The 27326-nt window shown below is 33.0% G+C and overlaps 1 long non-coding RNA gene across 1 annotated transcript in view; it reads right to left on the bottom strand.

Annotated features, from left to right (window-relative positions):
- Positions 1 to 771: 771 nt before the first annotated feature.
- LOC141559510 (uncharacterized) overlaps positions 772 to 27326 on the bottom strand; it is a 46078-nt gene continuing 19523 nt past the window's right edge. Inside the window, exon 3 of the long non-coding RNA XR_012487453.1 lies at positions 772 to 855. This is a non-coding gene — a long non-coding RNA (uncharacterized LOC141559510). The remainder of the gene's footprint in view (positions 856 to 27326) is intronic.

Genomic DNA, 27326 nt, shown 5'->3' with positions numbered 1-27326 from the left:
TAGAAAATGACATTAAAACACAAAACTCAAAAGAAGTATTAAAAAGGCAAACATTAAACAGCAATCATAAAGGACTCAATAAAGTTAACTGCTTACATTCCTATTTGAGAAAATGATACATGTAACTCCTAAAAATGTCATCATTATTAGGGCAGTTAAAAGGTGTTCATATATTTAGAGTACATGGGTGTGAGTCCATTCTGTTGAGATGACCTCCAAAGAACAAAAATGAAGTGAGAAAGAGGAATGCCCTGGGATAAGGGAGAAGTAGAATGGAGTAAAATATATCACATAAAAGAGTCACACAAGGAAGAGCTTTTATAATGAAGGGGAAATGAGGGATTAGCAGTCAGTACCTGAACCTCACTCATTGAAATTGGTTCAAAGAGGAATGAATATATATGTGTGTGTGTATGTGTGTGTATGTATATATACACACACATACATATATGTATATCTGTATTCATATACAGTATATATACACACACTCAATTATGTACAGAAATGCAACTTACTTAATAGGGGAAATAGGAGAAAAAGGAAATGAGAGAATAATGAGATAATAAAACGGAGGATAGATTAAGGGAGCTGTGCTTGTAAGCAAAATGGTCTTTTGAGGAGGAACAGGACAAAAAGAGAGAGGGGAAAAGAAAAAAGAAAATGGCATGGAGGAAAATATACAGTAAACACCACTGTGAATGTGAATGGGATAAAGTCACTTATAAAATGGGATTGCAAAATGGATTAGAAACCAGAATCTTACAATATGTTGCTTGCAAGAGATATATTTAATATGGAAAGACACACAGTGTTAAGGTAAGGGACTGAAGCAGAATCCAATAAGCTTCAGGTGACCTAAAAAAAAAAAAAAAAAGCAAATGTAGTAATCAATCATGATCTCAGACAAAGCAAAGGCAAAAATAAAACAACTAAAAGAGATAATCAGGGAAATTGCTTTATGCTAAAAAGAACCAAAGACAATGAAGTATTTATTATAAAAAAGATTTTATGACAAGTTTCTCTAATAAAGGCCATATTTCTCATTTATACTGATTATAGAATTGAGTCACATTTATAAAAATAAGAGCCAGTTCCCAATTGATAAATGGTCAAAGAATATAAAGACAGTTTTTAAAATAAGAAATTAAAGTTATCTATAGTTATATGAAAAAAAAAGCTCAAAATCACTATTGATTAGAGAAATGCATACTAAAGCAACTTTGAGATACCATCTCTCACCTATCAGAAATAACATGCTAGAGGAGATGAGGGGAAAATAATGAATTGCTGGTGAAGTAGTGAACTAATCCAACTATTCTGGAGAACAATTTGGAATGTGCCTGAAGGGCTATGAAATTGTCAATGTTTTTTGACCTAGTAACACCATTATTAGGTCTATATCACAAAGAGATCAAAGAAAAAGGAGAAAGACCTAAATGTAAAAAATATATAGCAACTCTTTTTGTAGTAGAAAAGAACTGCAAATTGAGAGAATTCTACCGACTGGTGAATGGTTGACCAAGTTATGGCATATGATTATAACGGAGTACTATTATACTATAAGAAGTGACAAAAGGGATGGTTTCAGAAAAGGCATGGCAAGTCCTAAAAGGACTAATACAAAGTAGAATGAGAAGAAACAGGAGATCATTGAATGCAGTAACAGTTACATTGTAGTGATGATAAATTGTGAAGGACTTGACTCCTCTGATCATTAATGTGATCCAAGACAAATCCAGAGAATTCATGATGAAAAAATAATATCTGCTGCCAGAGAGAGAACTGAGGAACTCTGAATGCAAATTAAAATATAATTTTCTCACTTTTTTATTTTCCTTGCTTCTTAGAAAAATATAGCTAATGTAGAAATATGTTTTGCATGATTTTATATTTATAAATGGCATTCAAGTAAAAATGATGGGAGGGAGGGAGAGAATTTAGAACTCAAAATTTTAAAAAAAAGAATGTTATAAATAAATAATTAATTTTAAAAAGAGGGTCAACAGTTGAAAAGGGGGAAATCACTAAACATAAAGATCACTGAAAATATATTGACTTAAAGTCTCACAATATTTATATTTCATTATGTATTTATTTTGGTTAGTATTTCCCAATGTTTAATATTTAATTTAATAATTCTTGTAACAGGAAAGGTAGAAGTTTGGAAGTTTGGAATGGGAGAGAGTTTGTAAAGGAAAGATAGTGAATTCAGTTTTGGACATGTTGAATTTAAGATATCTACTGAACATAAGATATCTGACAGCTAGTTAGAGACATGAGACTGAAGGTCAACAGAGAGGTTTGTATTAGATGAGAAAATTTGAGAATTATCAGCAGAGAGATAACTGACTCCATGGAAGGTAATGAGTTCACTAAGTGAAATAATCTAGAGGGAGAAGAGAAGAGGACTTAATCCAGAGTCCTGTGGGACTCCCACCTGTGGTTTCAAGAAGCTATAGCTTGCACAATGGCCACATCCTAGTAAAACTGTCTTGGTTAATGCTCTAATCCAGATTGAGGGTAATCAATAGGCTTAAAAATCTGCCCGTGAATTAGGAAGATGACTGTACCAAGCATGTGAAGACATTCCCCTGGCAGAATGGATAGGTGAGAACAATTTGCTCCAAGGGTTATGAAGGTGTCTGAAGCAGGTGCTGTGAAGGGCTTAGAGCTCGTTCAGACGTTGAAGACACCAAAGTCTTTCACTGCATCCTGGGCCACTGCCAGTTGTCCTGCCTCTGGATTTTATTTTCATGATGAGTGAGACTGACAACCCTGCAATTTGGTCTCACTTGAATCCAATTTACACACAAGATAAGACATGATCCTGTGATGTCATTGCTCCTCTTTAAAAAATGAAGGATGAACAATAACAACAGAATTACAGATGATGGTCAGTCAGAGTTGATGTTTGTTTTTTCTTACTGGTCCTTTTCCTTTATTATTATTATTTTTAAATGAGTGAGGCTCCCAAGGTCGAAGGAAGGGATATGATCAGAAATGAATATTGCACATATATATAATATGTGTAATCAAATAATCAATTTAAAAAACTTTTTCACAAAATAATTCTTCTGCTCATAATTCTAAAATGTATCATTACTTATTTTCCTTTGATTTTTTTTGGAAATGTAACTTTTCATACATAGCTTGCTGTTTCTAAGAAGCTAGTATAAACCATTCCTTTCCCCTCCCCCCCCAATAGATTTCTAGTTTCCCTATCAGTCTTTGTTAAAAGGGGAGCCCTTCCCCAAATGGTTTATATCCTTGAGTTTATCCATTACTATGTTATTGAATTAAATTATTTATAAGTAATAAATAATTAAGTATTTCTAAAACTTGATTATCTAGTCTATTTTATTGATAGTATTTCCATTTTTATTATATTGACATAGGCTGACCCACAAGCAATGAAAATTCTTCCAGTTATTTAAGTCATTTTTAATTTTGTTAAAGAATGTTTTGTATTTGTATTAGTGATATCTTCTCTGGAGCTTTCCCCCAACACCCATTTCACTAGTGGGCAGGTTAGGGAAAAAGGCAATTGACTACTCCTCACAGGGTTTCCTAACTTGAGACCCATTGCACCACCTAGCTGAAAATGTATTAAGGTCAGGAATTATAAAACATCCTCTATACAGGCTCAGGCTCTAGGAAGGGCGGGCTTAAGCTTAAATTGATTGGTACAAAGCATTTCCTTTCTCTTCCTCCCAAACTGGAGACTCCCTTTCCCTCCTGCACATCAGCCCCTGACTCATAGCTAAAAGTAGATTTACTAAATCTCCACATGTTAAATTGAAACTAGGCAAAGAAAGAGTATTTGTGTATGCTCTAAGTAACCCACTAGGAACTTCATTGGTTAGTCCCTCATTACACATTTATCTAAATGTTGAATGCATTTTGATAGATTGGTTTGCAGATATTTCATGCATTTTATAGTTATTCTGCATGACATTTATCTTTCTATTATTTGTTTCTAGATTTTGTTCTTATATAGAAGTATTAATGATTTTTATGAATTTTGCAATTGCTACTTTATTGAAACTCTTGTTTAAATTTTTTTTTGTGCATTCTTTTGTTTTATATCATTTCCATATCTATTCCTTACACTTTCCCTGCCCAGAGAACCATTCCTATAATAAAGGAATTATTAAAAGATAGCTTAATAGAACTAACCAACAAATCAATCCAATATGACAGTTTTTGGAATGTTTTGCACCTCAGAAAGAAGAAAGGAAGGCTAATTTTCTTTTTTTTTTTAATTGATTTTTATTTATAGATGCTTACATATAACTACTAATAGTTTGCAATTTTTCTTCTGAGAATTGTTTGTTCATGTTCTCGGGAATGACTTTTGGTCTTATCTTTTTCTATTAGTTGTCTAATATATCTTGGATATTAAACTCTTATTTGAAATTTTCAGTACAAAGATTTTTTTTGTAAGTTGATTGCTTCTCTTTTCATCCCAGATGCAATAATTTTGTGTGGCAAAATCTTTCCAATTTCATGTAATAAAAATGATCTACTTTATCTTTTTTAATTTCCTTTCCTTCATTTGATCCAAAAATTATCCCCTACCCATAGCTGTGAAAGGTATATGAATTGTTATTTCAAATTTTTTGTGATATGATCTTTAATATGCAGGTTGTATATTTATCTTGAATTTATTGTGCACTATGGTATAAAATGTTGGTCTAAGGTTAGTTTTTGCTAGACAGCTTAATTTCTTTCCCAGGTAATTTATGTTTTCAGGTTTATCAAACACTGAGCTATTTAGTTCAGGTATTTTTAATTCTTTCCTTTCCAGGCTGTTCCCTTATTATGTTAAAAAAAAAAAAAAAAAACCTATTCAAAATAGTTTCAATGATTGATGTTTTATAATAAAGTTTGAAATCTGAGAGTGCCAGTCTCCCTTTATCCTTACCTCTTTTTTTCATTACTTCCTTTGTTGTAATCCTAGTTATTTTAGTTTTCCAAATAGATTTCCTTTTTATTTTGTCTGGCTCCATAAATTGTTTCTTTAGTAATTTGATTAATATGACATTAAATTTGTAAACTTATTGGTAATATTTTCATTTGTATCATATTGACATGGCTGAGTTATGATCACTGAATCTTCTTTTAGTTACTTTAGTTCTCCATTATTTCTTTAAGACACATTTTGCAAATGAACATATTTAGCTATGGAATATGCTTTGGAAGATTGACTTTTACATATTTTATGCATTTTAAAGTTATTTTTAAATAGGTTTTTTATTATTGCTACTTAGATTTTAATATAAAGGAATATCTTTTTGTGGCTTTATTTTTAGCGCTTGCCACTTGATGAAGTTATTATTTAAATTTGTTTCTTTACTTGTTTTTGAGGACTTTTTTTTTTAAAGTAAAATATTATGTTACATTAAATCAAATCAAATTAAATCAAATAGGGTTTTGCACAAATAAAGCTAATGAAACCAAGATTAGAAGGAAAACAGAAAGCTGGGAAACAATTTTTTTAGTGCCATTGTTTCTAATAAAGGCCTCACTTCTAAAACATATAGACTCTGAGTCAAATTTATAAGAAGACAAGTAATTCCTCAATTTATTTATGATCAAAGAATATGAACAAGTAGTTTTCAAATGAAGAAATAAAGCCATCTGCCATCATATAAAATATGTTCTAATTCACTACTGATTAGAGAAATAAAAATCAAAAACTCTGAGGTACCGCCTCACATCTATTAGATTGGCTAATGTGACAGAAAAGGCATATTATAAATGTTGGAGATGTGGGAACGTCAGAATACTTATGTGTTGGTGGGATTGTGAACTGATTCAATCATTCTGGAGAGCAATTTGGAACTATGCCCAAAGGGCTATAAAATTGTGCATATTTCTTTAATTCAGAAATATCATTGTTACATCTATATCCCAAGGATATAATAAAAAAGGGAAAAGGACTCATATGTACAAAAATATTTATATCAACTCTTTTTGTGGTGGCAAAGACTTTGAAATTGCGGGGATGGGAATGACTGAACAAATTGTGGTATATGAATGTAATGAAATACTATTGTTCTATAACAAATGATAAGCAGGCAAATTTCAGAAAAACCTGTAAATTCTTATAAGAACAAATGATGAGTAAAGTGAGCAAAATCAGAAGAAAATTGTAGACAATAATAGAAACATATAATAATCAACCTTGATAGACTTAAATCTCCTCAGCAATACATGATCTAATACAAAAAGTCTCTATTCATAACCAGAGAAAGAACTATTAAGTTTGAATGCAGATTGAAGCTATTTTCACTTAAAATTTTTTTTTTCTATTTATACTTTTGCTTTTTTCCCCCTCTTTCTCCTGGTTTTCCCCTTTTGCTCCGATTCTTCTTTTATAACATGACTAATGTGGAAATATGTTTCACATGATTGTACATGTATAACCTATACAGGCTGCTTGCCACCTTGGGGAGAGGAGAGGACAGGGAGAGAGGAGGAAAAAATTTGGAAGTCAAAATCTTATTAAAGTGGATATTAAAAACTATCTTTACATGGAATTGGGAAAAAACCCACTATTAAGTGGGAAAAATAAATAAAACATCATGTCATAAGCAAATAGGAATTATTTCATCTCCTATTTGTCTAATTTTATGCCTTTTATTTTTTTCTTTGCTTTTGATAACGGATAGCATTTTTATGTATATTTCAAATAATAGCTTGGAAAGGGAGATTACTCTTATTTTTAATGGGAAAGCTTCTAGCATATCCTTATTACATATAAAATAAGGCTTTAGGTTTTAGATAGGTGCTATCATTAAAAAAATTCCTAAAATTTTTAGAGTTTTTATATAAAACACAAAAGCATGTTGTATTTTGTTAAATACTTTTTTTCTGCAACTATTCAGAAAATGATGAGGGCTTAGATTTTTTTTTCTTTTAAATATGTTATTTTGTTGATTTCCAAATGATGAACCATCCTTGCATCTTTGGTATAAATCCAACTTGACAAAATAAATGATTTCTTGACTGAAGTTCTGTGTAACCTGTCTGACAAGATTTTATTTAAAATTTTTGAATTGATATTCATTAATGATTTTGGTCTATAATTCTCCTTTCTTGGTTAAGCATCACGACGATATTTATCATCAGTAAAATGCATTTTTTCTGTCTTAAAAAATATTTTGTATTGGTATCAACTATTCTTTTAAAGTTTGATATATTCTCTTGTAAATAGTTTTATGCCTCTGTCCCTCCACATTTCCATTACAACTACTTCTGTTTCCTTTTTCTGAGATTGAATTATTTTGATCTCTATTTTGTATTCTATTGGTTTGAGTCTTTCATATTTTTAATGATAATCATCTATTTCTTTTTATATTCTCAGTTTTGCTGGTATAATACATTCTGATAATTCTTTTTATTTCTTCTGGTTTTGTTGTGATTTTACATTGTGAGGCAGATGCATTTTCTTACATCATCTTCATTATCAGACATGGTCATTATAATTACATAGTGTTCCAGTTTAATTTTTCTTGTTCTTTCCACTTACATTGTTTTAGTTATTGTGCATATTATTTTCCTGATTCTGCTTACTTCATTATTCACATGCTCATATAAATATCCCCTTATATGTCTGTACTCATCATAATCATTTTTTCTTACAACACAGTAATATTCCACTACATTTATGTACCTCAACTTATTTAGACATTTCCAAATTGATGAGTATCTAATTTGTTCCCAATTCTTTGTTATTGTACAAAGTGTTCTGTCTTTTTTAGGAATATTATGTAATCACAATTTTTTTTTAATATTTACTTCTCCTTCTTGGATGAGACCTGCCTTACTATTTCTTGATCCAGACCCTCTTCATAGTTTTTATTCTATATTTCTTCTCTATGAAAAGCATGAACATTTCAACATACAGATAAAAAAAGACAGTGTTAAATGTGTGTAATGAGATCATTATATGTTAGTCTGAGTTCCCACACTAATTATTAATGCATCATAATACACATGTAAATGCATATCACACTGTTTTATCAATGTACCTTATAGCTATTGTGAAGAATGGGTACACATTTATAGGAACCAAAAAAACATACAAGGCAGGAAAGCTCATAGATTTAAGGCAACTCATAATTCTAGATTACAGCCTTCAATATTATTGATCCATTCAGTAACATGTATATCAACTGAAATTGCTTTACCCATCACTGTTGATCCAAACCACTCTGCAGCTGGGGAAATTCCCATCTCTTCTCTACTTGAAATCTTTAAAGTAAATTCAATTAATTGTTAGCTTTAAAGGAACATTTAGAAAATAACTCAATGTAAAAAAGTGCAGTTATCTTTAACCTAGACAGTTGCAAAGTTTTTTGAACTGGCTTTCTATAGACTATGCAGACCAGACCAGCCTGTTATTCTGCCAACAAGATTCTGTTCTGTTCAATCAAAATGGAGCTCATGGCAACACAAATCTGCTTCAACACTTTAAACTGGCTCACCACGACAAATGCAATCCCTTCTCATGACAGAGGTCGCAGCAGAGAGCAAGCCCCTATTAAAAAATTATCTCTCTCCAATTCTAGGTGGTGATGAAGGGCAATAGCAGACTTTGGCCAATGAGGTATTTATCTCTAAACAATCAGGAAGGATCCAACAGAAACTGAGGTTTACTCTCTTTAGTAAGAAAAAAAGAATTTGCAAATGAGAAGAGATAGATATCATGCCTCAATTCTGGTCTCCAACAAAATTATCTCTGATGTTCCTGAAACTGTTTCTTCATATTTATATTTCTCTAGTTTTTAATAAATGAAATTTATTAAACAATTTATGAAACAATTAAATTGTTTGTACACAAGCAAGGCATCATGACATATTGTTAATAAAGAGACTCCAGGCCTCAGATCTATACAGAGATAATTTTCTCTCCTAAAATGCCAAAAATCCTGTTTGAAATCTCTTTGTTCATATGTACATATTTCAGCAATTTATTTTAAAACAAAGTTCTTTTTCTACTTATATTAGACATCAAAAAGTTTATCCCTAGTTGGAGAATGGCTGAATAAGTTATGATATATGAATTTTATGGAACATTATTGTTCTATAAGAAATGATCAGGAGGATGATTTCAGAAAGGCCTGGACAGACTTATGTGATGCTGAGTGAAATGAGCAGGACCAGGAGATCATTGTACACAACAACAGCAATATTATACAATGATCAATTCTGATGGACATGATTCTTTCCAACAATGAAATGATTGATGCTAGTTCCAATGATCTTATGATGAAAAGACCAGCTATACCCAGAGAGATCCACTGAGTGTGGATCACAACATAACATTCTCATTCTTTTTTTGCGGGCTGTTCACTTGCATTTTGTTTTCTTACTCATTTTCTTTCCTTTTTGATCTGATTTTTCTTGTTCAACAAGAAAATTGTATAAATATGTTTACACATATTGGATTTAACATATATTGGATTGTTTGCCATCTAGGAGAGGAGGTAAGGGGAAGGAGGGGAAAATCTGAAACACAAGGCTATGTAAGAGTCAATACTGAAAAATTATCCATGCATGTGTTTTGAAAATAAAAAGCTTTAAAAAAAAGTTTGTCCCTAACAGTGACAGTATTAGTCATGTATGCTTTGACAATAAATACAATTGTTATTCTTCATAAAAACCCATTTTTGCTGCCCTTTTGTTTTCTTTAAAAAAACATAGGTTGTATTTTTTAAATTACACGTTAAAATATTTAACCAGAAATTCTCACAATGAGCTGGAAATATGATCACAGTCAGGAAGGTGATTCAATAAATTTGTGATGATATTGTTTTGTTAGATTGAGCTGCCAGGTATATGCAAGCCAAGTATTAAATGTTATCAATCTAATGGGGGAGAAACCCAAGTAAAATAAATTAACAACTCACATATCAAAGCCTAGACATTGAGGTTCACAATTCTGTGTTCAATAGAGATTTGCCAAAATCTAAATCACATAGAAGTTCAGTTGCCCCTTCTTCCTGAAGCTGGGAGCTACTTGGTCTTGAATCAAGTATCTTAAGCATGTTAACCACAGAATACATCCAAGGAATAATTAGTCAACTTTACCAGACTCCATCCCACTGACTCAGTGAGCAAATTGCCATTCCCTCTTTCTCTAACCAGCCACAGAACTATGTGAAAAGATTTCAGAGTCAAGCAACCAAAAGTCAACAACCAAAGACTATAATGTCTGAGAACATGTTGCATTAAAAAGAAAACAAATTGTAGTTGTCACAGGTTCTCTGAGCTTGATTGCTCTGATAATAACTCTGGATGGTTTTGTATTTATATATGAAATTTGTTTTCTAATTTTCTCACACTCAGAGGATCCTATATTTAGAGCTGAATGGAACTAATGTACTCAGATGAGTACATTGAGAACAAGGAGACTAAGCAACTTGCTCAGTCACATAGTTAATAAATGTCATAGATGGGATTTCATCTCTGTTATACTGAATCCAGAGCCAATGCTCTTCAAAAAAAATATTACCATAATTTTTTCATAATTTTTTGCTGAGGATTCTATCAGTCCTTTGATAGCTTCAGATAAGAGTAAATATATTTTCATCATCTAACATATACCCCTAGCCTTTATTCAAGAAAGGTTAATTTTTGAACACTTGCTAGGATCCTTTATGTATGGAATCTACAAACTGATTTGAAAGAAAATTTTGAAATTTTCTACTAACACCAACAAATTATTAGTACACAAAATGAAAATTGCCTTCAAAATGGTCATCCAAAATAGCGCTCACAAATCTAAAAGTTCAGGTAGGTCTTAAGCAAAAAATTAATTGAGCAGGAAGCAATGAATGGAAGAAGCAATGAATGGACCTATAGCCTGAAAAAGAAAGGAAATAGTGTATTTTAGGGTCTGGTTTTACCTCAGATCTTTTATTCCAACAATGATGTTGAAGAATTACCCCAGAGCATGGAAATTTTCGGCATAATCTAGACGTTATTGTTGTTGAGTCATTTAGTCATATTTGACTCTTCATGACCCCATAATCAAATTGTCCATAGAGTTTTCTTGGCAAAGATAATGGAGTAGCTTGCCATTTCTTTTTCTAGTAATGAAGGCATAGCTTTTATTATTATGGCCCAGACCATAAAGAAAAAGACCCTCATAGGGAAAAGGATTCAGTGAAGAAGCTCATTCAGTTGCACTAGGCTTAATAATTTTATACCCTCTGAAGACTTAAACAATCAAATGAGAATCTTGAACAAGATTAACTGAGGTACATGACATTGCGAGATTAATGAAGATATATGATGTAGACAAGATAATAGAGGTATCTGAAATAATATCACTGAGGTTTAACATCTGTAGGGGGATGGATTGTTGATATGTTCTAAAATGTTAAAAGATTATTAATTATAGTAAATTCTGGCATATAGATTTTTCAATTATCCTAAAGAAAGCAAGTTTATCTATAAGAAAATCCCATTTCCATGATCTTTTAGGGAAAAAAAAAGTCTAATTCAGAATTCTTTATAGCAAAGCTAAGCTTCTTGAAACCCAAGAATAAAAATGTGGAATTAGGATCTGTTAGGATCAAAATATTGTTTCCACACTAAGCTATGAAAAGAAATACACAAGAAAATAGAATAGAGACAAATATCCCTTTAAGATCTATCCTTCTGCACTGAACCCTTCTTAGAGGTTGCAAGTCATATTATGGCAAATGTGATGGACCTGGAGTGGGGGTGAGGGAGGGGACAGCTTGGGTTCAAATCCTATTTCTCTTCATTTCTACATATATAATTATATTCAAATCCTTCTTGAAACCCTCATTGGAAACCAGTCTTCCTTACCTATAAAATAAAAGATTTGGTTGAAATGGCCTTTAATTTCTCTTCCATTTTGATGCCCACATCAATTAGCTATTCTTTAGGAAAAGGACCTTAAAGAGAATGTACCTTACATATGAAACTGTGAATTATTTTGTTCAGGGAATATATTTTAAAAGTATGAATTAAATTTATAGTTACATATAACAATATGGTAATAGTAAAGAAAAACTGCTCTTCTTGTGTATGATCCCTTCTGAATGTTCTTCTATTCTCCTCAAGTAATTTTCAATTTTTCACTGATACTCTTTTCTTAATTTTCTTTTTTGCATCAGTATTGCTATACAGCAAATGCCCTTCCCAAATTGAAGCCCTCTCTTTTAGCAAATATAGTTTGGAAAAAAATAATTATATATTCTTCCATTTCTGGGAGTGGGAATCCTAAGTGGGAACTGTAATATTTCAGTTTTCCAATGTTATTTCATTAGGGCTTTTGACTTTTGCAGTTTTTCTGTCTCTTGCAAAAGAAGGTATGTCACACTTACAAGATTATTTATGTGCCACCGTTTATTTTTAGCTATTCTCCAAAAAATGAGCATTTATGTTATTTTCACTTCTTTCTTACCACAAAAATGCTGCTGTAAATATTTTGGTATAAATGTGCTAATTCTTTTTGTCACTGAGTTGTTTTTCCACAATTTAATAGTAAGAAAATTCTTGTTCAAACAAGACTTTCCTCACATGCAAGCTCCTATTCAAGGACTACCCTTATCCTTTGGACTACTTCCCCAGACAAACTTATTACACTTTTATCCCCTAGTTTGCTTCTCATTCTTTGCCCAATGTTCTGATTGTCAGAGCTCCTAACCCTCTCTTCCACCACTCTCTCCTGGATCTTCCAAAACTAGATAGAAATGCCTTATGTTTTCCCTCCCCGATTCCTCTTGCAGCTTATAAAATCTTCCACATGCTGTTATAGGCCATCATATTTATTCAACATCTGGATACAAAGGCAATATTCCCTATCCCTAGGCCTATTTTGAGGGTATTACCAATGGGATATATTATTTGTACTGTCTTATTGGAACTCAAAGTGTCTTACTACATGAAGAACATTATTAATACATGATTAGGTTTGAATTACCTTGAACTTCAGTTTTTTTTTGTTTTTGTTTTTGTTTTTAATTAAATAACTGTTTCTGCTGATCAGAGAACCTAATTTGTAATAAGGTGAGTTACTTCAACAGCATGCTTCCCTCCACTTTTAAATTCTTAGCAATCTTGATCTCTAATCCTACTCCTGGACACACATTGATGGAAAAAGTCATAAAAGGCACTAATTCACTTAAGCACAAATTCATGTTATTTAACCTGCTTTGAGCCCTTACTACTATTCTTCAAACTTTTAATTCATTTCTGATGGCAAATGTGTTGGACCTGGGGCGAGGGAGGGGACAACTTAGATTCAAATCCTATTTCTGTTCATTTTCACATCTGAACCATATTCAAATCCTCCTTGGAAACCTCATTGGAAACCAGTCTTCATTATTTACAAAATAAAAGAGTTGAGATGGCCTTTAATTTCTTTTCCATTTTGCTGCCCACATCAACTAGCCACTCTTTAGGAAAAGGACCTTAAAGAGACTGTACCTTACATATGAAACTGAATTCCCATAGCAACTGTTCCAAAACCTTTCTCCTTTCCCAAAACCCTTGTCTCCACTTTTGTTAGTTTGGCAGGTAAAATACAGAATAGACATGCAGTGTGTAGGGGTATGTATGAGGATGTGCTGTAGCCTCTAAGGGACATATCATACATTTATATACATAGACACAATCACAAACTTCCTATTACACAAATATTGTAATAATTGAGGTAATTTTATTTTATTGAACATAATCAATTAATGAAGAACCAATTTGCCAATAAAGCTCAGCCTCCTCAGCTGGCTAAGACTCTGAATGAGGGCTGACATAATTTTTATGGACAAAATGCTACAAGGTAGAATTACAAAGGGGCGAAACAATATAATTGATTCCAAAATCAGAGCTATCATAGATGTGGAGGATAATATAATTGGTCGGAAATTTTGAAGGCAGAGCTAGCAAGAATCAATTGAGGTCATTTTAGGGCAAAGTTATAACTCCTTTCAGAGGCAATAGACCTGGTTGACTGTGCCAGCATGATATCTTTCTATCAGCCAATTTCTTCTGATATGGTAGAATTCTAAAAGTTGTAAGAGACTTGTGGCTTCTCTAAGCAAGTATTACCAGTTCATCCTATTCTTACTGTTTGGTGGAATTATTTTCTTACATTACACAAACCAGCCCATCTGATATAGTTTGCTATTTATCTCTTTTAAGAGTTTGATATATTAGTGATTGTCTCTTTCTTCTATGTTCTTTCTTTCTGTGATCTTATTTTTATTGATACATTTTATTTCTACTTCATCTTTATTTAAAACATATCCCTCTCCCCTCCTATTCTCATTAAACCATCCCTTGTGACAAAGATTGTTTTAAAGAGGAAAATCAACAAAAGCAACCAATACATCAAATGATTTTGATGGTACATGCATATATTCTACATCCATAGTTCCCCATAGGCAGAAAGAAGTCTTTATCAGGTATAAGCATGATTATTAATTTAAAAAATCTCTTTATTTTCAAAATATATGCAGAGTCTTCAACATTTAGCCCTGAAAAACCTTTGTTTCAAATTTTTTTCTCCTTCCCTCCCCTCCACTTCCCTAGATGGCAAGCAATTTTATATATGTTAAGCATGTGCAATTTTTCTATACATATTTCTATAATTACCATGGTATATAAGAAAAATCAGATCAAAAAAGAAAAAAAATGAGAAAGAAAAATCATTAGTCCTCTGGAATCATGGTTGGACATCAAGCTGATAAAAATTCCCAATTCTTTCAAAGTTGTTTACCTTTACCATATTGCTATCATTGTAATTGTTCTTCTAGTTTTATTGATTTCACTTAGCATCAGATCGTATACGTTTTTCCAAGTTTCTCTGGAATTGTCTCCTATGTAATTTCTTACAAAACATTAATATTCCATAACATTTATATATTATAACTTGTTCATCTTTTCCACAATTTATGGGCATTCTCTTTCCTTGCCACTTCATAAGATCTATAAATATTTTTATTTTCCATAACTCACTAGCTAATTTTCTCTCCCTCCTTTCTCCCTTTCCTACTATTCCTTATTGAATAAAATGTTTTATCTGTACTCCTTTCTTTTTGTATATATGTATTCTTCCTTCCTTTAGTCAGCTCAGAAGAATTTGAAGGTCCCTCTTACACCTTTTACTCCTTATTTGCATAAATTTCTACTTGTGGATTTTAATTAAGTGATAAAATTTCCCCTAACCTTCCTTTCTCTTCCCCCACCTCCCACAATACAGTTATTCCTCTTTTCTTTTTCCATTCTTCTCTTAAGAGCATCAAAACATTCCCTATTCCCAAGTTTTGCTTAATTAGATGTTTTTTATTACCCTAGAAGATAATAGGGTTCAAAGGGGATACATGCATCATCTCTCCATATTTATTTTTTATTTTGATCTTTGTTTAATCAACTATCATTTACATTTCTATTCATCTTTTTATGTTTCTCTTAACTCTTCTTTTTTTACTTCAAAATTCCTATCACTTTGGCCTTTTCTTCAAGAATAATTAGAATTCTTCTGTTTCATTAAAGATCCATTTCCTCTCTGTAATATCCTATCCAGTTTTATTGGATAAGTTATTCTTGGTTATAAATCTTTATCATTTTTCTCCTGGAATATTTCATTCCAAGTTCTTTGTTCATTTATAGTGATAGTTGTCAAATCATGTATGACCAAGACTGTGGCTCATCAGTTCTTGAATTCTTTCTTTTTGGTTACTTGCAATAACTTTTCTTTGATCTGGTAGCTATGAATTTTGACATGACTCTTGGGCATTTTGGATTTTAAATCCAGAGGCTAAAATAGAAATGGAAAGAATTCACTGAAAATCTCTTTAAGGAAATAAAAAATGAAACTCTCAGGAATATGCCAATTTCCAAAGCTCTCCAGTCAAAGAGAAAATAGTTCAAGCAGCCAGAGAGAAACCATTTAAATATTACAGAGCCACAGGCAGTATTACACAAGATTTAGCAGCTGCTGTGTTGAAGGAGTGGAGAGCTTAGAATATGAAATTACAAAAGGCAAAGGAATAGGATTACAGCCAAGAATATTCTAGTGATGGCCAGCTGTGAAAGATTTATGAGTTAGCTATTTTTATCAGTATAGTGATACAACACATTTCTGAAGGATTCATGATTAAAAAATGTGATCCACCTCCAGAGAGAGAACTGAAAAACTGAGTGCAATTTGAAGTATTACATTTTTATTTTATTTTTTCACTTTTTTGGTCATGTGGATAATATGGAAATATGTTTTGCTTATTTCACATATGCTTGATATATTGCTTTCTTTCTTAATGAGTGGGGAAAGGGGCTGGAGGGAGGGAGAGAATTTGGAACAATTTTTAAAAATAATTTTTAAAAAGTTAAGTATTTAAAGGTGAATTCCTAATTTTAAACATTTTGAAGTTTCTTGCTATGCTTTCATAATCTCTAGGGAGTATACATAATTCTATTTTTCACCAGGTAATTTTAAAATTGTTTTATTTTTTCTGGTTATACATGTACATTCATTTTTTCAATACATATTTCTTTATAAATCATGTTGGGAAAAAATCAGAACAAAAGAGAAAAACCATGAGAGAGGAAAAAAAAAAACCAGAAGAAAAAAGTGAATATAGATTTACATTCATTCTTCATAGTTCTCTCTCTGGATGCAGATGGTGTTTTTAATCCAAAGAATTGCCTTGGATCACTTAACCACTGGAACGTGCTGTTGTCTCCAGAAGCTGCTGATCGCTCTCTGGGAGGAGATCTGCTGTGTCAACTCAACTCTCTCCGACAGATTCTTCTTCCTGTAGAGAATCGTTGTCTCCAGACAGTTGCCATTAACTCTCATCCAGAGAAGTGACTTCCCTTCCTGCAGAGAGCCGCGCGAAGCCTGGTCTAGAGCAGAGACTGAGTTTTTTCCTCCAGAGCTGCCCTCTTTATCCTCCCAGAGAATGGGCGTGGGATAATGCAAGGGCTTCTGGGAAGAACCACTTCAACCAATGAACTTGCTCCTCCCAAGCACACAAGCTCTTCCCCAGGAATTCACACAAGTCAAACTCCCAGGAAAGACCGGAACTAGAAAATTGTCAAGTACCGACTTAGCACTTAGTAAGAACCAAATATCTTATTATCTCATTAGCACTTAGTAAGAATCTAACAAACCACTAAGAAGAATCAAGTGTTTCATAGTTGATCATTGCATAATCTTATTACTGTATACAATGTATTCCTGGTTCTACTTGTTTCACTCAGCATCAGTTCCTGCAATTCTTATCAGATCTTTCTAAAATCAGCTTGTTCATCATTTTTATTGAACAATAGTATTCCATTAATTTCATATATCATAACTTACTCAGCCATTCTCCAACCGAAGAGCTCATTTTCCGATTCTTTGCCACAACAAAAAAAGCTGTGGCTGCATTTTTCCACTTGTGGGTCCTTTTCCTTCCTTTGTTATTTTCCTGAGATACAGATCCAATAGTAACACTGCTTTTTATGAAGTTTAGTAGTCCTTTGAGCATAGTTCCAAATTGTTCTCCAGAATGATTGATCATTTTACAACTTTACCAACAATGCATTTAGTGTCCCAATTTTCCTACATCCCTCCAACATATATAATTATCTTTTCCTGTCATCTTAGCCAGTCTGAAAGGTATGAGGTGATATCTTAGAGTTGTTTTAATTTGCATTTTTCTAATCAATAGTGATTTAGAGCATTTTTATATGATTATAGATGGTTTTAATTTCATCATCTAAAAATTGTTTGTTCATATTCTTTGACCATTTATCAATTGAGGAATGACTTGTATTCTTATTAATTTGACACAGTTCTTTATGTTTTAGAAACAAGGCCTTTATCAGAAACACTGGCTATAAAAATTGTTTTCCCAGAGTTGTGCTTTCCTTTTAATCGTGTTTGTGTTGGTTTTGTTTATGCAAAAGCTTTTTAATTTAATATAATCAAAGTTATACATTTTGCATTTTATAATGTTCTCTAGTTCTTCTTTGGTCATAAATTATTCCCTTCTCCAAAGATGTTAGTTAAATTATCCCTTGCTCTGCTAATTTGCTTATGCTATCATCTTTATGCCCAAATCATTTACCTATTTTTGACCACCAAAATAATGGGCTGTGAGATGTAGGTCCATGCCTAGTTTCTGACATATGATTTTCCAGTTTTCACAGCAATTTCTGTGAAATAGTGAGTTCTTATCTCAGAAACTAGAGTTTTGGAATTTATCAAATACAAGGTTACTAAAGTCATTGACTTTGTGTCATGTGTATCTGATCTGATCCATCACTTTGTTTCTTAGCCAGTACAAAATGGTTTTGATGACTACTGGTTTTTGTTTAATAGAGTTTTAGGTCTGATACTAGGTTTGTCTTGGCAGGTAGACAACCAAATATTTTACTTTGTCTACAGTTATTTTATGATATTTCTTTTTCTATTTCTTGTTGCTGGATTTTGTAAGTAATATATAGAAATACTTATGATTTGTATGGGTCTTTTTATTTTTTGAGACTTTGTTCATTCTTCCTTCTATATAATTGTCTTATTTATTCACATGCTCAGTTTTATTCAAGTTTTTTTCTCTTGAATGTCAGATTTTTCAGATTAGTTTTGCCTCTTTTTCCTTTCCTACTTCTTTTTTTTCCTATTCTTTTACTCTTCTGTTTTCCATAGCTAAACAGCTAGGCTGCTAGATATTCTCAGGCTCTTCCTATGGTGTATATGGCTTAGTTTGGTTTGTATCTTACTCAAAGTAAATTCTGAGGGGCAGTAAGGAATTGGTCCCACCTGGGGCCAGCAATATACTTTCCCTCATGTTATTCATGCATGGATTTTTTTCCCCTAGCTTATGACTTTGCACTATGTTTCCTACATCTTCCTATTCCTCTTTACCCAGTAATTCTCCCAATTCTCTGACTGCAAAATCATTGTCTTCTGTTTTGTGGAGTAAGGAGAAAGGCTTCAGTATGGGTCACTTTCATGGAAGCTAAGGTGGACAGGGATCTCTTTAAGTAGACTCAGAATCACAAGTCTCTGAGTTTACTTGTGCTCATTAGTTTGGGTATGGAGTAAGCTAGGGATAGGGATATTCAGTAGGATTTCAAAGTATTGAAGATCTCTGAAGATCTCAGGAGGTTTTTCTCTAGTTCAGTGTTGTTTTAACTTGCAAATTCATCTTCAGTTTTACACCAGTTATTTGACATCTAATTCTTTTTTTTTTTTTTGAGCTTTTTTTCAGTTGCTAAGATTTACTTAAAGAAAATATTTTGCCATCTTTTTGATCATGTTCTGACCAAATTTTCTATTTTTTCTTCTCCAATTAATTCCCTTCCCACTGTCTTAACAAGCAGTCTCAAGTTTTCCCTATTCTAAAAAAAATCTATATACTTTACCTGAGATGGCACAACTTCTTAGCTCTGTCAAAGTTTCAATGACATATTTCTTAACCTCAACAAAGCTTCAGTAAACATATTGAAGAATGTCAAAACATGTGTTGCTTGAGGTTCTCCAAAGATAAAATCTGAGCATGGTTTGATTTACAAATAGTTATGACAAAATCAAGAAATAGTAAACTGTCTTGATTGGTAACCACCTATTGCGAAATCTTTTGGTCAATACAGAATTTCATGAAAGACTTGATCCATGACAAATATATTTATAAGCTGTAGATTTAAAGATAGAAGCGATAATCTAAGCCCCTCATTTCATAGATGAGGAAACTGAGGGGCAGAAAAATGGAGTGATTTGCCCAAAGACATAATCTAAGAAACCAGCAAATTTCATAGTTCCCAGCCATTTCAGGTGGATATTCATTATTTTCTCCATAGGATGGAATAAAGAGAAGGAATATATATTTTATGGAAAGTTGAGATGTTAGTAACAGGGAAGTCGAGAAAAGGGGACTTGTTAGTAGAAAGAATAAAAGTTATATGCAACAATTATTTTCTAATAGTGTATTAATTTTTTTAATAGCTATAACATCATTGAAAAAACAATTAGGAAGAACTCTACCAGTTAAAGCAGCTGTCCTTGGCCACTTCAAGGACAGTCAGTTATGGGTGAGGAACTAGTTTTTCAGAGGGAATTGCCTTCATCTTTTTACCTTTCCTAGAGAATTTCTTTCTCTTGCACTGTTTCATAGATAGTGGTGTTTTATAACAGTCACTTAGCAAGAGAAACTGAAAGCAGGGGGAAGCAGGTCCAAGAGAGATCAATGGAATGGGACACCCAGGGAAAATGGCTCATTGTGCCATGAGGGAGCAACATGGGCATACAATGAGAAGAAGAAAAAAAAGTCATGGAATCCTTCAATGCTAAAAATGTGAACTACCTTGGGCCTTAGTTATTTTCTATTGTACACCTCTCTACTTGTGTACTCTTCCCATTGACTCGGTGTTTTTATGGTAGGGTGTGCCCTGGCTTATGGGGTAATGTTTTGTTATTAGTCTTCCAGGTATGTTATTTCAATAAATACAGTTCATTTGAGTTAATTGCATCAACTGGTGACTATTAAAGAAATAAGTGGCCCAGTGGATAGAGTACCTGGGCTGGAGTCAAGATGACTTGAGTTCAAATATAGTCTCAGACAATAGCTGTGTGACCTGGACAAATCCCAGGATTTTGGAAAGATGACAGAGCAGATCAGAAAATTTCAAGCTCTCTAGAATTTCCTCACAAACAGAACAAATTTTTGCCCCAGGACACTGGTGAAACTAGTGAAACACACACACACACACACACACACACACAAAATCTGGGGAAGAATTTAGCTCCTGGGGGATAAACCAAAAAGTCCTGAAGTTAGACCTCAGGCCAGGCATTAACCAGTATGAAGTGCAAACACCTCCAGGTTGGCTCCACAGAAACACCAAGATGGCAAGCCCTGGGGTGATCTAGGTGTGGCTGAAGCCCAGCAGAAACTTCCAACTTCTGAACTGCATGGAGAGTTGGGGGTCTGAGCCCAGAAGCCTGAAGGAACCTTGGCTAATCAGGAGCACCAGGCCCTGTCCTGAGACACAGCTCTGGGTGAGAAGGAACCAGCATACCTGGTGAGTACAGAAGCAGGGGACAGTGACATTGGCTGCAGGCACTTGCAGGAAGGTGGTGCTTTTGGTTTGGAGTTTCACATTCTTGTGCCACAGTTCTCTTTTAATGTCCTGACTCAGTTTCTCTAATTGTTCTATTCAGTTAATCTGCCTCAGGTTATAACCATTCCCTTTTAATGTTTGATAGATAAAGGTCTTATATCTTAGACCTTAAGCTATAATCATTCTCTCTTAATGTTTGATGGGATAAAGATCTTTATCCATTTTAGACATCTTTAGACTATCAGGAGCCTCTTCAGTACCTCCCATTATGTCATTGTTCTTGTTACCCAATAAAAGAATCTTGTGTATCTGACATTCGGGCTGGATTCTTGGAGATGATAGTCTCATTCAGCCCTGGAACCAAACCATGGATCCATTTGGCCCCAGTAAATCTCTCCTATTTAATAAATTATTAACTTGTTCTCTAATCTCTATCTTTGCTCAGTTTCTCCAGCATTATAACATCAAGAGGGAAGAGCTGAAGTGAAGTGAGAGGCCCTATATGGGTTAAACTGAGTGAAGACTCTCTTATAAGGATATGGCTTTGACTTATGCCCCTAATTATGACTTGAGACTTTGCAATATAAAGTTAAACTACAGCTAAAAAGCCCAGGTGTTCACTGTCTTGAATGAACATTCCCCTCTGTTTCTCATCACCTCTTAATTAGCATTTAAAGGCAATTTATTCTTTTGTATTTGGGATAGATTTCCATGTTTAGAATATAAGCCTGAACTACCCAGACAATGGGATAAAAGGTCAAAGAAAGGGGGACTTTTGTTCTATTTAAACTTGTGCTTTCCACTCCTTTAACTGATTTCTTGTGGGTTAGGAACTGCCCTTTCTCTTGAGATCCTAATAAATCCTTTTTTGCTTTTCTTGCTCTGGGAATCTGATTGTTTTTGTGGTTGCTACTATCCCACACAGGCACCATTCCCCCACTCCACAGTTAGAGGTGCTTACACTAATACTTCTCATTAAAAAAAAAAAAAAAAATGAATGAGCAAAGAAGAAAGAACCCAACCTTACTATGGAATTGGGAAGACCTGGAGTCATCTTCAGAGGAGGATATTGAAGCCAAAAAAAAAAAAAAAAAGCTGCTTCTATCCCCCAAAGTAACAGTAAATGCTTCTCTGCCCAGAGAGAATTTATAAAACTCAAAAAAGAATTTTAAAAATCAAATGAGAGACATTGAGAAAAAACTAAAAAAATAAATTAATTAATAAAAACATCTAAGAAAAATAAGACCATTATGAGGGAACAATTAATCAATTAGAAAAGGAGATACAGAATCTTAAATATGAAAAAGTTATTTGAAAATTAGAACTGGGGAAGGAGAAGCCAATGAAGGTATAAGAGACCAAGAAATAACAAAACAAAACATAAAGAACAACAACAAAACAAACAAACAAAAAAAACCCACCAGGATTGAAACTTCTTATAACATATTTGGAGAACAGATCAAGAAGAGAAAATATAAGAATAATTAGACTGCCTGAAAGCTGTGACCAAAAAAATAACCTTGACACAATAATGCAAGAAATAATTCAAGAAAATTGTCTTGGAGGGATAGAATATGAAGAGAAAGTAGAAATAGAAAAAAATCCACTGATCACCATGTTAAAGAGACTCCTTGTGGAAAACACAGGAATATTACTGCCCAAATCCAAAACCCTCAGATTAAAGAGAAAATTTTGCAAGAAACAAGAAGAAACAACTATTCAAATATGCTGGAACTATAATTAGAATTGTATAGGACTTATCAGCAGCCACAACAAAAGATTGCAGATCCTAGATTCAAATGTACTGTCAATCAAAAGAACTAGGATTGAGGTCAAAAATATATCCAGCAAAATTATTCATAATACTGAATGAAAAGAAATTACATCCAATAAACTTGAAGATTTTCAGGACTTTCAACTAAACCCAAATTTAATAGAACATATTAACATATAAGAGCTAATATCAAAGATTAATTTCAAGGACAAGTTGTTCATGTTTTTATATGGAAATGTACACTATATGTTTAAGATTGACACCAGTAATTGGGTAGCTCAAAAGAAAGATTGGGGCAGAATTGAGTATGATCTGACTAAAAATCAAAACTGTCTAAGAAAAGGTAAAAATAGTAATTATGTTATACAAATGAGGTGTGTGTACACGCATACTGATTCAACACCTGTGTGGAGAATGGATTGGAGAAAAAAAAAGCTGAGAAACAAAAAAAACCTATTAACATTAATTATTAACATAATATCAAATCTGGTACAAACACTGTGGGAAACAATTTGGAATCATGAGTCTCCAAGGTTCTGGGTTTATCTTCTGAAGAAATCTTTGCTAAGAACAAATTCCCCAAATATTCCAAAACATTTATAGCATTACTTTTTATGATAGCTAAGAATTAGAGACGAAATAGATGGCCATCAATGGGAAATGACAACAAAGTGTGGACAACTAAAGTAATGTAATATTACTGTGCTATTAAAAAAATGTGTGTTCAGTACAGAAGAGCATAGGAAAAATATGTATGAACTGATGCAGAGTGAAGTAAGCAAAAGCAAGAAAACATACACAATAACTACAACAATGGTAAATGGAAAGAACAATTCGTCATCAAAAAAAAAAAATCACAGGTATATCTAACCAACTTATAAAGATCAAGCAAGTCTCGAATATCAAAGTAATAGCTATAATAGCTAATATTACATAGTGTTTAATATATGCTAGGTACCTTGCCGAGTGTTTTACAATTATTATCTCATTTGGTCTTTGCAACAATACTGGGAGGTATTATTATACCCATTTTACAGATGAGGAAACTGAGGTAAACGGGGTTAAATGACTTGTTTAGGCTCACATAGCTGTTAAGTGTCTGAGATTGAAACTGAATTAGGGTCTTCCTGACTACAAGGCTAGTGCTCTATCCACTATGCCTCTGAGAAGATACTTTTACCCTACTCTTTTGTGGGTGCAAGAGGTCCATAGATGTTACACACTGCACATATTTTCAATATGGGTAGGAGAAAGATGAGGATCTAGCAAAGAACACTTTGCCATAGGAGTGGTCAGTTAGGTTGCAGAAGGACTTGGAGATGGCAGTGTCACAAAACCTAGAAAGGAAAAAGTATCTGGTTAGGAATGGCAGGTCAAAAGTCTCAAAAGCTGCAAAGAGATTAAAAAAGGATAAGTACTGAGAACAAATAATGGGATTTTAACAGCTGAGATGTTGATAACCTTTCAGAGAATAGTTTTGTTGGAAATTTAAAGACATTGAAAAGAGATGAGAAATGAGTGGGAAGTAAAAAAATGAAAGGAGTACTTCATGTTCTTCATTACGGATAAGTGCTTTACATGTAGTTGAAATTTATAAATACTTGTTTGTGACTAATATGGAAATATGTTTTACATGACTGCACCTATATAATCTATATCAAATTGCTCACCTTTTCAATAAAGGATGGAGAGAATTTGAAATTAAAAAAAAATGTAAACAAATGTTAAAAGTTGCTTTTACATGTAATTTGGGGGAAAACCGTTAAATTTTAAAAATAGAACAACCGAAAAATTAAAATATATATTTGTCTGACTGATAGATTTGACAGCTTTTTCCCCCTAGGTATGATCTATGCAATTGGAATTTTTTTCTTGTATTTATATTATAAATATATAAACATAGATATTAATGAACTCTTAAAATCAGCAACCTCTCTTAAATAGGAATGAACAGGATGAGAAGAAGAGGTACTGGATATAGTACAAATAGAATATTGTTACAAATACAATACCGTGATACAGTATTTGTTAACATTGCTGCTCTCAGAAAATCTCATCCACTAGGTGGCAGTACTGCATAAGAACAGGTAAGAGTACCTCAAGAAACCAAATCCATAGTTGTATCATTTGGTGGGTAGGAAAGTTTTCTTAACCAGCAATTCTAGTTTTCATAGCAGAAGGGAACAGTACTGCTTACAAAAACAATGCAAAATAGGCAAGCTAAAGTAGTCATGTAAAACTTGCAATTATTGAAAAGCTCCTCTACTTTAAAGTCATAGACCAGTGGTGAATTGGACTTTAAAAGTTGTTGGTCACCCATTTTTGCATTTGAAAGATGAAAAAACAGACACATAGAGATGAGGAGACTTATCCAAGGACATATAGCTAGGTAGTGACAAATTTGGTCACCAATCTAGTGCACTTTTTGTTTAATTGTGTTTTCATCCAGAACATGAGAGCAAAGTCAATGTCCTCATCTACCAGTCAACTTACTCTTAATCTCTTAGCCAAATTCGTTAGATGGATAGACATGATCAGTGATGATGAGTGCTGTTTGAAAACCATGATGGATATTACATCTAGCATCAGTTTTTGGGCAAAACTACTCAACAGGAGACATATTTTTAGCAGCTCCTTTCTCCAACTGATGGGCTTTTATCCCCACATTGCTTACTCCATTGTGACTGCACAGTGCCTTTGAAATATTTTGTATTCCCTCCTCTGCTCCCTGTAGGAAAAACTGTTTTTAAACAAAGATCTAAAATATATACATATATCACTCAAGTTAGGCTGTTATATTAGTTTAGCCTAGAAGCATTGTTTTTTCTCTTGCAGAAATTTTAGACATTGCCACACAAGGTCAGAGAGATAGAGTTTTTAGAGATTTGGATGGACTGGGGGAGGGTGGGAATCTTTTCCCCAAACCCTTAATTATAAAAGGCAATTCCTTACCCAGTCCTCCATCTGTAAAGCTGATTCGGTTCACAATTCTGATCCTGTGTCTGAAAGTTCCTACTATCAACACTGGTAAGAGAATCTTTAATAACACCCTAGCCTGTGGAGAATGGTAGAAGTCTGCATAACTTCCTGTCTGATAGAAAATATTTTATATAATTCACAGATCATAGGCTAAGAGACAGAATGAAGTGGGAAAAACATAAATTAAGTGATTTTCTATGTGTCATGCACAGTGCTAAGAGCAGGACATACAAATAGAAAAATGAGACAGTCCTTAGGTTTGAAGGGATCATATCCTAACTCAGGGAGACAACTCACCTGGGAGATTTTCACTCTAGGGTCAGGGGTCTTTGAGGTACCTTGTGGGAAGAAAGTATCTTTCCTTCTAGGCAGGAAGGGTTCACTTATGAAATGATAGGGAGATAAAGAGGTTTCATACTAATTTGTCTTGTGATGGTCTCTGGGTATATAAAGTACTGTTTAGAATAAAAAAAAAAAAACCCACCTCAAAACCTGCTAACGTTGATGTAATTAGAAATATAACTGACAAGAAAAAAAAAAATCACAGCCAGTGTATCTGGCAGCTAGTAACTAAATGCTGTCAATTGCTCTTTTTAAAATATTTAAAAAAATTTTTTTTCTCCAGATACATGCAGAGGCCTTCAATAAAGACTGGGGAACATAATTTTTGAGCTAAAAGTTTTATTTTGGAGATCAGATAAATGTACATGAAAAATTGAGTGTAGTTAGTTAGGGAGCAGGTGGGAGTGGGAATTGAATATTTGTAGCAAGATTCTTTGATAAAGATCTGGTATTCAAGAAATACAGAGAATTGGTTCATTTCTCTTATTATTAGTGATCTAAAACATTTATGGGATATATCTCATAAATTTCTGATATGTTATCTCATTGTCATTTATTGTCTTTAATAAAATATTTTATTTCTGTGATTTATTCTTTGACCCATTCATTCTTTAAGATTGGATAATTACTTTCCAATTAATTTTTAATCTACACCTCCAAGACTCCTTATTGAATGCAATTTTTACTGTATTATGGTCAGGAAAAGAAGAATTTAATATTTCTGCTTTTCTGCATTTGTGAAGTTTTATGTCCTAATATAATCATTGTGTGTGTATGTGTGTTCATGCATGCATATGTGTGTATTTGAATTTACTATGCACAGCTGGAAAATAGTTATATTCTTTTTTAATCCCATTCAATATTTTCCAGTGGTCTGGCATACCTAAATTTTTAAAAATGCTATTCATCTCCTTAACTATTTTATTTTATGGTTAGCTTTGCTGTCCATTTCCTGCTGTAACTCATTAAACTTTTCCTTCAAGAATTTGAATTTCATCTGGTACACATATATTCACTATTGATATTAATTTGTTGTCTTTGGCCCTATTTTTTGTAATGTGTACTTTCATTCTCTCTTTTAATTAGGTCTATTTTTGCTTCTGATTTACCTGATATCATGAATGACTACCTGTTT

The sequence above is a fragment of the Sminthopsis crassicaudata genome, chromosome 3 (genome assembly GCF_048593235.1).
Source record: "Sminthopsis crassicaudata isolate SCR6 chromosome 3, ASM4859323v1, whole genome shotgun sequence".
Taxonomy (NCBI): Eukaryota; Metazoa; Chordata; class Mammalia; order Dasyuromorphia; family Dasyuridae; genus Sminthopsis; species Sminthopsis crassicaudata.
Note: the sequence above shows the minus strand (reverse complement) of the source record. Positions and strands in the feature narration are given on the sequence as shown.